Source organism: Amblyraja radiata, chromosome 17, assembly GCF_010909765.2.
Source record: "Amblyraja radiata isolate CabotCenter1 chromosome 17, sAmbRad1.1.pri, whole genome shotgun sequence".
Taxonomy (NCBI): Eukaryota; Metazoa; Chordata; class Chondrichthyes; order Rajiformes; family Rajidae; genus Amblyraja; species Amblyraja radiata.
Window position 1 is genome coordinate 24,744,184 of NC_045972.1, and position 17,485 is coordinate 24,761,668.

Below are 17,485 nucleotides of genomic sequence, written 5' to 3' on the forward strand. Positions count from 1 at the left end.
AACGCTTTTAACGTGTGGATTTCTATAAGATCATGGTGCTTTTGCGATTGCATGACTGCTTCGGCATGGATTTTACACGGGATCTTTTTAAAAGTTCTTAATGACACAAATCTCGTCTTTTTGTCTGTGATCTTGATGGGCCATCTCACTCTTTGAAAAAAGTTGAAGGTGATTCTCTGGATTCAAAAGAGATGCTGATTGAAAATATGTTCTCAAAAAAAAATCTGATGTACACAATGGTAAATATCAGCCTTTAAAAACTCTTTAAAATCATGATTTTTTTGATGTCTGAATGCATACGAGTGGTGAGCAGAGAATATCGAAGACACTTTTATCAAGCAGCTGAGAAATGAACAAAGCACTTTGGGAAGGATATCTTTTCAAAAGGCTCTCAGCTCCTAACACCAATTACTTGTCAATGGAGCCTTTGAGGAACAGATCTTATCATCTTAAATAAACGGCATCATTTATCCGTATGAACTTGCATTTCTGATATTAAAAAATGTTTCCTTAGATCAAGGCGAGCTCTGTTAATTCTGGATTGCTATATTAGTTTAATTTCTGCTGATAAGCACTGATGGGAAGAGTGGATTTCAGTGTATTTTGCTGCATTCCATTTACACTTGACATTCATACTCTCAGATAGACACAAGATGCTGGAGTAATTCAGCTAGCCTCATTTTCTGCAGCAGCTCTGGAGAGAAGGAATGGGTGATGTTTCGGGACGAGACCCTTCTTTAGACTGGTTAGGGATAAGGTAAAAGAGAGATATAGGCGATGATGCGGAGAGATAATGAACAATTAAAGAAAGATATGCAAATAAATACCAATGATAAAGAAAACAGGCCATTGTTAGCTGTTCGTTAGGTGAAAACGAGAAGCTAGTGTGACTTGGGTGGGGGAGGGATAGAGAGCGAGGGTATGCCGGGGCTACCTGAAGTTAGAGAAATCAATATTCATACCACTGGGCCATAAGGTGCCCAAGGGAAATATGAGATGCTGTTCCTCCAGTTTGCATTTAGCATAACTGACTTTGGAGGAGGCCTAGGACAGAAAGGTCCATGTGGGAATAGGAAGGTGTGTAGTAACCAGGAGATCAGGTAGGTTCAGGTGGATTGATACTCTCAGCATAGCCAACAGGTGTAAAAACTCACAATGCTCATTAAAAGCTCAGAATAATTTCATGTTGCTCATTTTAAATAATGTCCCCAAAGATAAATTAAAATAAACCAAGAAAATATGAATGGATCATGGGGTAGGGGCATTGCTGTTATATGATGAGCATTATTGAATTGGAGACATGAACAAGAGTCATGAGTGTTCAATTGCCAGATTGTACCAACAATGGAACAAGGAGATTCTTGCTTGTAGCATCTTAATATGCCCGTAAGGGCAACACACACAGGGTGTTGAGTTTAGACTTTAGAGATAAAATGTGAAACAGGCCCTTCAACCCACTGAGTCTGCGCCATCCAGCGATCGCCCCATACACAAACACTATCTTACACATGAGAGACAATTTACAATTTTACCGAAGCCCATTAACCTCCAAACCTGTGCGTCATTATAATGTGGAAGAAAACCAGAGTACCTGGAGAAACCGGAAACCCGGATGGAGTGGATGTGGAAAGGATGTTTCCACTGGTGAGAGAGTCTAGGACCAGAGGTATTAGCCTCGTGATTTAAGGAGCTTTATTAGAAAGGAGGTAAGGAGGAACTTCTTTAGTCAGAGGGTAGTTAGTCTATGGAACTCATTGCCACAGAGGGCTGTGGAGATCAAGTAAGTGGATATTTTGAAGGCAGAGATAGAAAAATTCTTGATTAGAACAGGAGTCAATCGTTATGGGGAGAAGGCAGGAAAATGGGATTAGGAGGCAGAGATCAGCCATGGTTGAATGGTGGAGTAGACTCGATGGGCCGAATGGCCTATTTCAACTCCTATACCTTGTGAAAACCCTTGCAGTCAGAGCGAGAATGTACAAACTCTATACATACAGCCCCTATAGTCAGGATCGAACTCTGGTCTCTGGCACTTTAAGGCAGCAGCTCTACCGCTATGTCACTGTGCCACCCTGAGCATACGGAATGAGCTGCCAAAGGAAGCGGTAAAGGCATGTACAATTACAATGTTTAAAAGACACAGGTTAGAAAAGGTTTTGAGGGATATGTGCCAAACGTGGGCAGGTGGGACTAATGTAGATGGGGCATCTTGGTCAACTTAGGCAAGTTGGTCCAAAGGGCCTGTTTCTGTGCTGTATGACTCTAAGTCTCGGCTGGTGAAAGAGATCTTGGTTTTGGTTAATCCTGTGCATTTGCTCTGAACTCATAGCCTTGTTGCCAAAAGCTTTTCAAGTACTTATACAGCTCGCTATCAAATGAGTTTCGATTGATGTTGGATTCAAGATCACTACTACTTTTAGACAATGCAGCAAATCACCACCACCTTCTTTAACAATTGGGAAAATGAGGCTAGCTATGGTCGGCAATTTGGTCGGCATGGACAAGTTGGGTCGAAAGGCCTGTTTTCATGCTGTATAGCTCTATGCTCTGTGATAACATATCATAGATTTTTTTATTTTCAAATGTAATACATTGACATTTGTGTAAAACTACCCAACATCCTTGGTGCCATTCAAATCTAGCACAGCTGTGTCTGTAGGATGATGAATTGTGCTAGTTTAGTTTATTAGTGTCACGTGTACTGAGGTTCAGTGAAAGGCTTGAGTTTTGCATGGTATCTAAGCAGAGGAAAGACAACTTTCAGTTTTGATTGTGTTGTCTCTCTCTCTCTCTCTCTCTCTCTCTCTCTCTCTCTCTCTCTCTCTCTCTCTCTCTCTCTCTCTCTCTCTCTCTCTCTCTCTCTCTCTCTCTCTCTCTCTCTCTCTCTCTCTCTCTCTCTCTCTCTTTCTCTCTCTCTCTCTCTCTCTTTCTCTCTCTCTCTCTTTCTCTCTCTCTCTCTCTTCCTTCTCTCTGTCTATGTTTGGCTGTCTGTTTCTGACTCACTTTCCATCTCTTTCTCTTCCTTTCTGTCTGCCAGCCTCTGTCTCTCTCTCTTCTCTCTTTTTCTATTTCTCTCTGTCTGTCTATCCCTGTGTCTCTCTCTTAGTGCATGTGCGTCTCTCTCTTTTTGTGTGTATCTCTCTTCTTTGTGTGTATCCTCTTTAAGGATAAAGGGGAAATTTAAGGATAAAGGGGATTTCTAGATTTTCCTATTTTCATTGCAGGTTTCCGACATCTACAATTTTGCTTTATTATTATTTCTGCACAGTCAGGGACTTAATGAGGACAGTGAGCTTATGACCTGAATTTTAGACATGAATTCACCCCAAGTCGATGAACCATTGCTCAGAGGCACGTTAACGGTTTTAAGTAATTGTCCCAAAGCCTTGACTGCAATAATAATTTCAAATTAAAATTGATTACAAAGTCAGCTTTAATGAACGCACAGCACTAAACACAACAGCAATAAATCAAAACCTGCAAAGTGTTCTACATTCATTGGGGCAACAGCAATGCTTTCGATTCAGTTTTGGAGTTTGCTTTTGACCTTTAGACTTACATGCAGCAAGTAGAATGAAAATTCCAGTCAGGGGGAAAACAAGGGTGGTCAGATTAAACTCTAAATCGAAAAACAGAGAAACTTTTTCCATTAACATGCTTTTACCAAGATTAGTTTACTTTATAAGTTCATATTTTCTTAAGTCAATGGAGCAGCAGTAGACTATTCAGCCTATTGAGTCTGCTCCGCCATTCAATCATGGATGATCTATCTTACCCTCTCAACACCATTCTCCTGCCTTCTCACCAAAATCTAAACTAAACTAAACTAAACTAAACCCTGACAAATGTAGTATCTGCCAATTTCTGCCTTACAAATACCCAATGATGGCCTCCACAACCGTCCGTTGCAATGAATTCCACTCTGTGGCAATGAGTTTAGCTTAGAGATTCAGAATGAAAACAGATCCTTCAGCCCACTCTCTTGACAGACTTCAGGGGCCTGGTGACCTTCTCCTGCTCTTGTTTCTCGCGTTGTTGTGAGTTCCTTTCCAGTTTCTTACCTGCTTTTCTCCACAAGTTTCATTTGGAACCGTTGAAGTTCTGAGAATATGCCTACTTTTTTATGAAAATGAGCTGACTTTAAAATCAAGCAAAACCACGGCATAAAGAGATTAGATGCGTGAGGACATTTATACCGGGAGAATGGTGTAATCAAAGTGCCGCTTGAGCAACAACCCTTGCATAATGACATTGAGTGTTCCTTTGTAGCTGGAGTGAATGGTTGGCCTAATGGAAGGATACAATTTTCATGTGTAGGAAGGAACTGCAGATGCTGGTTTATACTGAAGATAGACACAAAAGGAGTAACTCGACGGGTCAGGCAGCAACTCAGAAGAAAAGGAATAGGTGATGTTTTGGGTCACAACCTTTCCTCAGACTCAGAGGTTTGAGTTGAGTTAAACCCCTAAATCAATTACTCCAGTGATTTAATCAATTGCCAAATTAATTCAGCATTTTGTATCTGTCTTTGATGTAATTTTCACTTTAGTTTAGTTTAGTTTAATTTAGAAATGCAGCATGGAAACAGGCCCTTCGACCCACCAAGTCGACTAATGATCACCGTACACTAGGGACAATTTACAGAAGCCAATTGTAGCCCGAAGTCAAAACCTGCGCGTCTTTAGAGTGTGGGAGGAAACCGGAGCATTCATGAGGTCACAGGGAGAATGTACAAACTCTGTGCAGACAGCATCTGTGGTCAGATTCTAACCCGGGTCTCTGGTGCTGTAAAGCAGCAACTCCACTGCTGTGCCCATGTGCCTCCTTTGACTTGAAGTCAAGTGTAGGGTAATCTCAGTGGGAAAGCTGTAAGGTAAAAATGGCTTAATCCTTGCCACTAACCCTGTCAATCTGCAGAGCTACGGTGGATTTACAAATCCACATGAGGGATATGAATCACAGTGAATGGAATTAAATGTCCAACAGGAGGCAATCAATGCTGAAAGTATTAGTATCACCTGTATTAATGCAACCTTTAGCTGACATTTCTGTCTGTGTCAAATAGGAATGCAGGACATTAAAACAAACGGCAGTGTATTAGCGTGAAGGCACAAGGAACTGCAGGTGCTGAAATCTTGCATAGACATAAAATGCTGGAGTAACACTGTGGGTCAGGCAGCATCTCTGGAGAACATGGACAGATGCCTTTTCACATCGGGACCCCTCTTCAGTGACTGTAGTAGGTGGGAGAGAGGTGGATGCAGAACAAAGCATGGCAATTGCTGGAGTTACTCTGCGGATTAGGCAGCATCTCTGGAGAAAAAGGATGGGTGACATTTCTAGTCAGGACCATTCTTCAGACTGAAAGTAGGGGGTGAGGTGGATAGGTGGAGGGGTGGGGGAGTAGAAGGTGAAGAGATGGGGGCAAGAAAAGACCAGGACCAATCAGGGCCAGCCACAAATGAACCTGGGAGGGCGTTGCCAGGTAGGTCCATTATTGGTTATGGAAGGTGTGATCTCAACAATGTGGTCAACTGTGGCATTGGTAAAATTACTTGGTTGGAGGGCAAGGAGGGACGTGGGAGGGGAGTATTCGATGATGTTACTTAACAAGGGTATTCAATGTTCATATCGCTGGGTTGTAAGCTACCCAAGCATAAAGTGAGGTACTATTCCTCCAAATTGCTTGTGGATTCATTCTGGCAATGGAGAAGGTCAATATGGGAATGGGAAGGGGAGTTGAAATGGTTGGCAGTGGTAAGGTTGGTATCGGTTTGTATTCAAGAACCTAATGGTTGCTGAAAAGAAGTTGTTCTTGAACCTGGAGGTCATGGTTTCATAACATCTGCACCTTCTTTCTGAAGGTAGAAGTGACGTCAGAGCGTGGCCAGGGTGATGTGGATCTTTGATGATTTTGGCTGCCTTTTTGTGGCAGACCACTTAACGACCAGACTGAAAAAGGCTCCTGACCCGAAACCTATTCATGTTCCCCACAGTTGCTCCCTGCCCCATTGAGTTATTCCAAAACTTTGCTTTTTGCACAAAATTCCAACATCTGCAGTTCTTCGTGTCTCCATTGAACTTAGATCTTTCTCTTCAACATTCCTTTGGATTAGCTGAGGACATGCCATGCTGGAGAGGGAAGGCAGGGGGTCATATCTTTGATAATGCATACAGGCTGAATAAACGGGGACAGACATGATAAGGCTATTATAATGAAAGCAGAAGATTATCGGTGAGAAAGCCTATTAGATAACCTCCTGCAGTGCTAAGCGAGATTACCTTGTCACTGTGTCGACAGACAACAGGACACTTTGTATTTTCTTGTCAAATCTGAATATTGCATGATATAGCTGTAATTGTACAATTTTAAAATGGTTAATCCACACTGTGACAAATCCTAGGCTGACAGGAAGAGCGCACAGTGTCCTCAGAATGACAGGAGATGTGCCTTTTCAAGTCCTGCTCGTTTGTCTTGGTAGGAGTTAAAATGTGCCTTTTGCTGTAAAAATAATTCTAAAAGAGCACATACACCCCACTGTTTGAAACCCACCTCCTGTGCCAGACACTAACTTCTTTAGACTTTAGAGATGCAGCGCGGGAACAGGCACTTAGGCCCATTGAGTCCGCGCCAATGAGCTAAAGTAGCGCTATCCTGCACACGAGAGGCAATTTACACTTTTACTGAAGCCAATTAACCGACAAGCCTGTATGTCTCTGGAGTGTGGGAGTAGAAAGCCCACGCGGTCACAGGCAGAATGTACAAACTCCGTACGGACAGCAGCCGTAGTCAGGATGGAACCCGGTTCCCTGGTGCTGTGGGGCAGCAACTCCACCACTGCGCCATTGTGCTGCCAATAGCAACAATGCCTCACCAAGAGAAAACACTGTGCTGTAACCGATAGAGCTTCTGCCTCACAGCACATGAAACCCATGTTCAATCCTGACCTCGGGTACTGAGTTTGTTTGTGGTGTTTGCAACCTCTCCCTTTTATAACTTTGGTTTCTTCTGGGTGCTCCGGGTTCCTCTCACATCCCAAATACGTGCAGGGAATGTGATTTGGCCCTCAGGTTCCTATTAAATCTTTCCCCACTCACTTGAACCTATATCCTCTGCTTCTTCATTTCCCAACTGCTTAGCATTGAGTCACACAGCAAAGAAACAGGGCCTTTGGACAAACCTGCCCATGCAGAGCAATATATCCTTCTATACTTGTCCCACTGCATGCATATATCCACCAACCTTTGTGTGAAAATGTTGCCCCCCAGGTTCATATTGAATATTTCCCCTCGCATCTTAAACATACATCCCCTAGTTCTTGATTCCCCTATTCTGGGTAAATATGTTCTGTACATTCACCTTATTAATTCTCACATTGCATCAGGCTTGTCACAGAGTCATACAGCATGGAAACAGGCCCTTCGGCCCAACTTCCCCATGCAAACCAAGATGTCATAGTTCTTGAATTTCCCTACACTGGGTAAAAGACTGTGCTATTCCCCTCATGATGTTATACACCTATGTAAGATCATCCTTCATCTTCCTGCACTCCAAGGAATAAAGTCTTGTCCTGCACAACCTCTCCATACAGCTCAGACCCTCAAGTCCTGGCAACGTCCTCATAAACCTTCTCAGCACTCTTTCTAGTTCAACAGCATCTTTCCTCCAGCAGGGTGAACAGAAATGAACACAATACTCCAGATGTGGCATCACCAGCATTTTACACAAATAGCAGAATGACATGAACCCTTCCTTAGTACACTCTAATATAATATTCTAATCCTGCCAAAGTTAAAATCTTCTTTGGTACACAAAAAAGCTGGAGAAACTCAGCGGGTGCAGCAGCATCTATGGAGCGAAGGAAAAAGGCAACGTTTCGGGCCGAAACCCTTCTTCAGATTTTGCTCTTTTTATGAATTTTGGCTGATACTGAACAACGATTAAATAAAAGTAGCAAAATGTTTTTTAAAAATGAATTATTTTGTGGTCATTGGCACAGCGTCAAGGTCATCTGCGGGAGGCGCCCCCGGGACACGAGGGTTGAAAGAGTGGAGAGGAGAGGGACGGCTCACTGTGGACCATGTGAGTGGGAGAGGTGGTCATACCGAGGACAGGCCGTGGAGAGATGACTTACTTAGACTTAGTTCAATGAGTGCATTGGGCAGCAAGCAATCGCCAATCTGTTCGGTTATGTGTGATGTCTGCCACCCTCGATAGGTTTCCCGGAGGCTTTGGTCTGAGCCCAGTATAGTTTATGCTTGCTGTTTCCGTAGCGGTTTTTGGGTTTTACAGGGTAGGGTGATAGCTCTACGCCCAACCCTCCTCCTTTGTCCGGGCTTGGGACCGGCACTGGCTTGGGGTGTCCATAACCAGAGGCGGAGTTAACCAGACGTGGAGACGCGCATCTGTATTTCCTTCTGTCTATGCTCTAAGCTTGGCATAGCTGAAGAATGACTTCAACATCCCTGGGATGGCGGGACTGTCATATGAGGAAAGATTGAAAAGACTAGGCTTGTATTCACTGGAGTTTAGAAGGACGAGGGGGGTATCTTATAGAAACATATACAATTATAAAAGGACTGGACAAGCTAAATGCAGGAAAAATGTTCCCAATGTTGGGCGAGCCCAGAACCAGGGGGCCACAGTCTTAGAATAAAGGGGAGGCCATTTAAGACTGAGGTGAGAAAAAACGTTTTCACCAAGAGGGTTGTGAATTTGTGGAATTCCCTGCCACAGAGGGCAGTGGGGGCACTGGATGGATTTAAGAGAGAGTTAGATGGAACTCTAGGGGCTAGTGGAATCAATGGACATGGGGAGAAGGCAGGCACGAGTTATTGATTGGGGACGATCAGCCATGATCACAATGAATGGTGGTGCTGGCTCGAAGGGCCGAATGGTCTCCTCCTGCACCTATTTTCTATGTAATATGTTTCTTCACGTTTAGGTGTAATGGCTAGCACTCTGTTCAAGCTAGTTGATTAATTCCATTACCTATACATGACATTATAAAATTCTGTCTTCAGGGACAATAAATCTTGTGAAGAACTACTCCATGCTTTACAACATTAAGAAAACACTCCACTCTGCTGTTTTAGATTACCTCAAATCTGACTATACTTAAAATATATTTTTCTCTATTTTATCCATTTACTTAATCCATGACTGCTGTTTAAAAATGTAATAACTCCATCTACACCGCTGTCAATGCCAATAATCATGTGCTGGATATTTGGCTTCCAATCCCAGTGTTTCAGTCATTTGTAAATACAGTGTGCCTTTGCAGGCCCAACATCTGTCCTTGTAGATCTTGTACTAGATCTCCCAGTTGCTAATTATTTTAACTCCCCTTCCCAATCCCATTCCGATCTTTCCGTCCTGGGCCTTCTTCATTGCCAGATAGGCCACATGCAAACCGGTGGAACTGCACCTCATATTCCGCTACAGCAGCTTACAAACCAATGGTATGAATATTGAACTTGACAATTTTAGGTAACCTCTAACAATCCCCACCTCCCCCTTCTCTTCCCCCCCCCCCCCTCACTTTCTTTCCATCCCGCTCCCTTGCACCCCAGCTAAACTCATACCTATTTCTCCCCTCACCTTCACTCACCCCTCAGCTATTAATGACTATGATATAGTTGGGATCACGGAGACATGGCTCCAGGGTGACCAAGGCTGGGATCTGAACATCCAGGGATATTCAATATTCAGGAGGGATAGAGAGAAAGGAAAAGGAGGTGGGGTAGCGTGGCTGATTAGAGAGGAGATTAATGCAATGGAAAGGAAGGACATTAGTTTGGAGGATGTGGAATCGGTATGGGTAGAGCTGCGAAACACTAAGGGGCAGAAAACGCTGGTGGGTGTTGTGTACAGGCCACCTAACAGTAGTAGTGAAGTTGGAGATGGTATCAAACAGGAAATTAGAAATGCGTGCGACAAAGGCAAAACCGTTATAATGGGTGACTTCAATCTACATATAGATTGGGTGAATCAAATTGGCAGGGGTGCTGAGGAAGAGGATTTCTTGGAATGTATGCGGGATAGTTATCTAAATCAACATGTAGAGGAACCAACGAGAGAGCAGGCTATTTTAGACTGGGTATTGAGTAATGAGGAAGGGTTAGTTAGCAGTCTTGTTGTACGTGCCCCCTTGGGCAAGAGTGACCATAATATGGTTGAGTTCTTCATTAGGATGGAGAGTGACATTGTTAATTCAGAAACAATGGTTCTGAACTTAAAGAAAGGTAACTTTGAGGGTATGAGACGTGAATTGGCCAAGATTGACGGGCAATTAATTCTAAAAGGGTTGACGGTGGATATGCAATGGAAGACATTTAAAGACTGCATGGATGAACTACAAAAATTGTTCATCCCAGTTTGGCAAAAGAATAAATCAGGGAAGGTAGTGCATCCGTGGATAACAAGGGAAATCAGGGATAGTATCAAAGCGAAGGATGATGCGTACAAATTAGCCAGAAAAAGCAGCATACCGGAGGACTGGGAGAAATTCAGAGACCAGCAGAGGAGGACAAAGGGCTTAATTAGGAAAGGAAAAATAGATTATGAAAGAAAACTGGCAGGGAGCATAAAAACTGACTGCAAACGTTTTTATAGATATGTGAAAAGAAAGAGATTAGTTAAAACAAATGTAGGTCCCTTGCAGTCAGAAACAGGTGAGTTGATCATGGGGAACAAGGATATGGCGGACCAATTGAATAACTACTTTGGTTCCGTCTTCACTAAGGAAGACATAAATAATCTGCCGGAAATAGCAGGGGACCGCGGGTCAAAGGAGTTGGAGGAATTGAGTGAAATCCAGGTTAGCCGGAAAGTGGTGTTGGGTAAATTGAATGGATTAAAGGCCGATAAATCCCCAGGGCCAGATAGGCTGCATCCCAGGAAGTAGCTCCAGAAATAGTGGATGCATTAGTAATAATCTTTCAAAACTCTTTAGATTCTGGAGTAGTTCCTGAGGATTGGCGGGTAGCAAACGTAACCCCACTTTTTAAGAAGGGAGGGAGAGAGAAAACGGGGAATTACAGACCAGTTAGTCTAACATCGGTAGTGGGGAAACTGCTAGAGTCAGTTATTAAAGATGGGATAGCAGCACATTTGGAAAGTGGTGAAATCATTGGACAAAGTCAGCATGGATTTACAAAAGGTAAATCATGTCTGACGAATCTTATAGAATTTTTCGAGGATGTAACTAGTAGCGTGGATAGGGGAGAACCAGTGGATGTGGTGTATCTGGACTTCCAGAAGGCTTTCGACAAGGTCCCACATAAGAGATTAGTATACAAACTTAAAGCACACGGCATTGGGGGTTCAGTATTGATGTGGATAGAGAACTGGCTGGCAAACAGGAAGCAAAGAGTAGGAGTAAACGGGTCCTTTTCACAATGGCAGGCAGTGACTAGTGGGGTACCGCAAGGCTCAGTGCTGGGACCCCAGCTATTTACAATATATATTAATGATCTGGATGAGGGAATTGAAGGCAATATCTCCAAGTTTGTGGATGACACTAAGCTGGGGGGCAGTGTTAGCTGTGAGGAGGAAGCTAGGAGACTGCAAGGTGACTTGGATAGGCTGGGTGAGTGGGCAAATGTTTGGCAGATGCAGTATAATGTGGATAAATGTGAGGTTATCCATTTTGGTGGCAAAAACAGGAATGCAGACTATTATCTAAATGGTGGCCGACTAGGAAAAGGGGAGATGCAGCGAGACCTGGGTGTCATGGTACACCAGTCATTGAAAGTGGGCATGCAGGTGCAGCAGGCAGTGAAGAAAGCGAATGGTATGTTAGCTTTCATAGCAAAAGGATTTGAGTATAGGAGCAGGGAGGTTCTACTGCAGTTGTACAGGGTCTTGGTGAGACCACACCTGGAGTATTGCGTACAGTTTTGGTCTCCAAATCTGAGGAAGGCCATTATTGCCATAGAGGGAGTGCAGAGAAGGTTCACCAGACTGATTCCTGGGATGTCAGGACTGTCTTATGAAGAAAGACTGGATAGACTTGGTTTATACTCTCTAGAATTTAGGAGATTGAGAGGGGATCTTATAGAAACTTACAAAATTCTTAAGGGGTTGGACAGGCTAGATGCAGGAAGATTGCTCCCGATGTTGGGGAAGTCCAGGACAAGGGGTCACAGCTTAAGGATAAGGGGGAAATCCTTTAAAACCGAGATGAGAAGAACTTTTTTCACACAGAGAGTGGTGAATCTCTGGAACTCTCTGCCACAGAGGGTAGTCGAGGCCAGTTCATTGGCTATATTTAAGAGGGAGTTAGATGTGGCCCTTGTGGCTAAGGGGATCAGAGGGTATGGAGAGAAGGCAGGTACGGGATACTGAGTTGGATGATCAGCCATGATCATATTGAATGGCGGTGCAGGCTCGAAGGGCCGAATGGCCTACTCCTGCACCTAATTTCTATGTTTCTATGTTTCTATGTTTCACCTAAATTCCTTCATCCGGCTTCAGAAATCACAACTCATCAATCGTTTTGTGTCACTCCTTTTTTTTCATTTCTGACCTTTGTCCTACCATCTGCCTATCTAACCCCCCCCTCGCTTGTGTTCACCTGTTACCTGCCCCCCCTTTCTTCCAGGTTTCTTTGTCATCTCCCCTCTCCCCACAATCAGTTGACCTGCTGAGTTACTCCATCACAATATGTCTCTTTTCTGTAAACCAGCATTTGCAGTTCCTTGCTTCTATGTCTGTATAGGATCTCAAAGTGCAATCAGAATTCAGTGGCCAAAGCAGCATTTGTGAAGGGAATAGACAGACGATGCTTTGGATCAGGACCCTTGTTCAGGTTCAAGTTTAGGTGTATTTATTTATTCTTGTCAAGTGTATCAAGGTACAATGAAAAGTTTAGTTTTGCATGCTATTCAAACAGATCAGATAATATGTGTAGGAAGAAACTACCTACAGATGCTGGTTTACATCGAGGATGGTCCCAAAATGCTGGAGTAACTCAGTAGGTCAGGCAGCATCTTTAGAGAAAAGGAATAGATGACATTTTGGGTCGAGATTCTAATTGAGACTGTGAGTCAGGGGAGAGGGAAATTAAAGGTTTGAAAAGGTTCAGAACAAATCAGAGCCAACACCGATGACCAAGGAGTCCACAATGGTCCATTTTTGGCAGTGGAAGAGGTGAGAATGAAGGGATATGAACAGTAGCAGGATGTCTAGGGTGGGGGTGGGACAGAAATAGAGGGAATGCATGAGTTACATGAAATTAGAGAAATCAATATTCATACCAAAGATCCTAGAGCGGAGCAAGATAGACCACTCCTGCAAAATCCAATGGACTGACATGTAATACGCAACGGAGCGTAACCTCCGCCATTTCAGTAACCTGACCCGATCTATTATCCGGCCAGACTTCAGTTATGCGTTCAGTTAAAATGGCACATACCTTGTACAGGGAGGAACTGCAGATACTGGTTTAAACCGAAGACAGACATTATCGGTGGGGGCGCTGCATTGGCGGCAGCCCTGTCAGCAGCGTGTTAGTTTTTTCAACCTTTTTTTATTTTTTTAGTATGTCTTAAAGTATGTTTTTAGTGTTTCTTTGTGTGTTTTATGTGGGGGGTGGTGTGGGGGAAACCGTTTCGGCCGCCTCCTCCATGGAGAGGCGACTTTTTTCCAGGTCGCCTCCCCCGTGGCCTAACAATCAGGATCGGCGCGGCCTTTCCCGGAGACGTGCCCGGGGCTTCAACGGCGGGCGCAGCGTGGACTCTCGCCGTGGAGTGGGTGAGCCCTCGCTGGGGCTCGCCAGAGGGGAGCGTTCCGCTTTGCTGGCCCGCGGTAGCCGGCAGCCTGAAGCAGCGGTCTGCACGGCTCCAGCTGGTGCGGCGTCTACAGCCTGGGATCCCTCGTGGGAGACCCGGGGGAAGAAGAAGCTCCATCGGCCGGCCCGCGGACAACTTCTACCGTGGGTCCGGCATGGACTTACCATCACCCCTGGAGGGGAGCTTCGACCGCCGGCCCTGCAGTCTGCGGTGCTTCTGGCTGCGGCGCGGCGGGAACTTTAAAACTTTGACCGCCGGCCTGCGGCCTACACCATCCTGAAGCCGCGGTCTCCGGTGGGAAAGAGCCGATCCTGGACTTACCTTGACTTTACTTTGTTCTTTACCATCTGGACGCCCGCAGCAATGGCTGCGGAGGTGGAGGTCCCGACCACGGGGGAAAATGGAGGAGGACTGGCCAATATCTGTGCCTTCCACCACAGTGATGAATGCTGTGGTGGATGTTTGTGTAAATTGTTTATTGTGGTTGTGTGTTCTTTATTATTGTACCGCTGCTGACAAAAATTCTGAATTTCCCTGAGGGGATCAATAAAGTATTTATTATTATTATTATTATTATTATTATTTAAAAGGCTGGAGTAACTCAGCGGATCAGGCAGCATTTCTGGAGAGAAGGAATAGGTGATATTTCGGGTCGACTTTTTCGGTAGCTGCCTTGACCTGTTACAGGTATCGAAAAAGTTGACCCGAAATATCACCTATTCCTTCTCTCCAAAGTTACTGCCTGATCCACTGAGTTACTGAGCAATTTCTCCCTCCTCCCTCCTTTATTACAAAAAAAATAAACACTTTCATTTCCCCGGACGGGTGGAGGGGAGGACCCGAATGCTGCAAAAAAAACTTTAGTGTTCATCAACAGCCATCTTAGCATGACAAGAAGTGCAAGTAGACAACAAGCTGCCTGACTGTGTTTTAGCTCACTGTAAACATTTTTTGTTGCCTGTATTTTATGATTTCTCTCTCTCAGCCCCCTCCCTAACTGTTAACGCGGTATTTTCTCTTGTTTAAATAAAACCCATCCCACTGGTTTGCAATAAGAATTTGTTCTTGAAGTGTGGGTGTAAATATCACGCTGCATATATCTGCCCCCAACCAATGTGTTTTAAAACATTGCGGGACCAGACTTTGTTTTTAGAAAGAAGGTAGACACAAAATGCTGGAGTAACTCAGCAGGACAGGCAGCAACTCTGGAGAGAAGGAATGGGTGGTGTTTTGGACCAAGACCCTTCTTCAGACACTTTGTTTTTAGAAAACTGTGTTTGACCGTCAAAATAAATGCAACATTCCTGTGAAGGGGGAATAAACGGAGATGTGCAAGTGTCGAGATCTCTCTCTCTCTCTCTCGCAAACACATCCTGTGCGTGAATTCGCAGCTTTAATCCAAGAGCGAGGGAACGAGCGGACAGACGGACGAAAGCAACGATCATAGTGAGGTATAGGTGACATTTCGGGTCGAGACCCTTCTCAGCCAGGGGAAAGAGGAACAAGAGATATAGACGATACTATGAACAAATGAATGGAAGATATGCCTATATCTCCCATTTCCCTTTCTCTTGACTGTCAGTCAGAAGAAGGGTCTCGACCCGAAATGTCACCTATTCCGTTCTATGAACGTTGCTTTCGTCCGTCTGTCCGCACGTTCGCTCGCTCTTGGTGCCGGCACTTCTCCCCACAGACTCCGCCAAACACACACACACACACACACACACACACACACACACACACACACACACACACACACACACACACACACACAGAAACACACACACAGAAACACACAGAAACACACACACACACAGAAACACACACACTCACACACACAGTATGTCCGGCTGATCGGTGCAGGCCGAGACCAGGAGCAGGGCGAAGGATGACATAAACCGCGTCCTGGCAGCTATCGAAAAAGTACGGAAATGATAAAGGGGAAATTTTTTAAAAAACACCCGAAGGAAATAGATGTTTAACAAAAAAAAAAGGCAAAGTCCAATGTTCACAATGGGATAGTTGAATCAACCATAACCTAGTTCATGGAAGGACTGTTTAGAGGCCTGATATTGAAGAAGAATCCTTTTAATTTTGTTTTCATTGCTCCACTTTACCTGGGTTAGCTTTGCTGGCATTCCATGCCTGCTTCAGTATTAATTCCCTTGGGATAACTTGTGTACTAAATGTTTAAACCTCTGTAAACACTAATGTACGGTAATTATTCAATTTGTCCCCTTCTCTTAATTTTCATTTACAAGGGCACTGGTAACAGCTTTATTGTACAAAACCAAAAGAAAAGGGAAATAAGAACAGGGGCATGCTAAAATTTACTTTATTTCTTGGAGTACAGAAGTCTGAGTGGTGATCGTTTCAAGGTTTTTAAAATCACGAGGAGAATCTTTGGACAACATGGTGGTGCGCTGTAGAGTTACTGCCTTACTGCCTTACAGCGCCAGAGTCCCGGGTTAGATCCTGACAATGGGTGTGGCCTGCAAGGAGTGTGTACGTGCTCCTTGCGACCACGTGGGTTTTTCTCTGGGTGCTTAGATTTCCTCCCACATTCCAAAGACATACAGGTTTGTCGGTTAATTGCTGTTGGTAAAATTGTAAAATTGTCACAAGGGTAGAGGATAGTGTACGGGGTGATTGCTGGTCGGTGTGGACTCGGTTGGCCAAAGGGCCTGTTTCTGTGCTGTATCGTGAATGTCTAAAGTCAACAGATTGCGTGAATGCACGGAAACCTTTACCCAGCGTGTGCAAATCAAAAATTAGAGGGCATAGATTTAAGGTGAGTGGGGCAAGTTTTAAGATGTATCTGAGGGGCAACTTTTTAATATGGAAAGTATGGAGAATAAACTGCCAGAGGAGGTAGTTGAGGCTGGTTAAATAAAAATGGTAAAGACATTCGGAAAGGTTTGGCAGGATATGAGCTAAACATGGGGAAATGGAACTGGCTTAGATGGGGCATCTTGGTCAACATGGATGAGTTGGGCTGCATGACTGTGACTAACTGGCCCCTCAAGATTGTCCTAGCACTCATCATGCCCATGGCTGATCCGCCCCAAGCCTCAACTCCTCCCCAGTTCCACATAGCCGCCAATCCCCCATTCTTTCATACATCAATCTACATCCTCTATAAAACCTGCCAAAGATCTTGCAGCCACACCCCTTCTTTAGTTCAAAATGGACACAAGGTGCTAGAGTAACGCAATGGGTCAAGCAGCATCGCTGGAGAAAAAGAAGAGGTGACGTTTCAGGTCGGGACCCTTCTTCAGAACTTCTTCAGTCCCGACCCAATACGTCACCCTTCCTTTTTTCCCCCAGAGATGCTGCCTGACCCGCTGAGCTAATCCAACACGTTGTGTCTATCTTTGATATAAACCTACATTTGCTGTTCTTGTTTCTACCTTCTTTAGTTTAATTTAGTTTAGTTCAGTATAGTTTATTTTCATTCGTACCGAGGCACAGTAAAATAAAATAGTAAGATTAAACGAGAACTTACCAGTTTGAAGTTTGATCTGTATTTTATGAGGAGTTACGATGAGGGATTACGTGAAGAACCCGCTCAGTGCGCAGGCGCGGCATACTTCCAAGCAGCGGTGTGGAATCACAGATAGACACAGTTATTTGAAGTAAACATAGTAAAGATAAGGAGACATCAATTTATTAGTTTGATCCATATAATGAG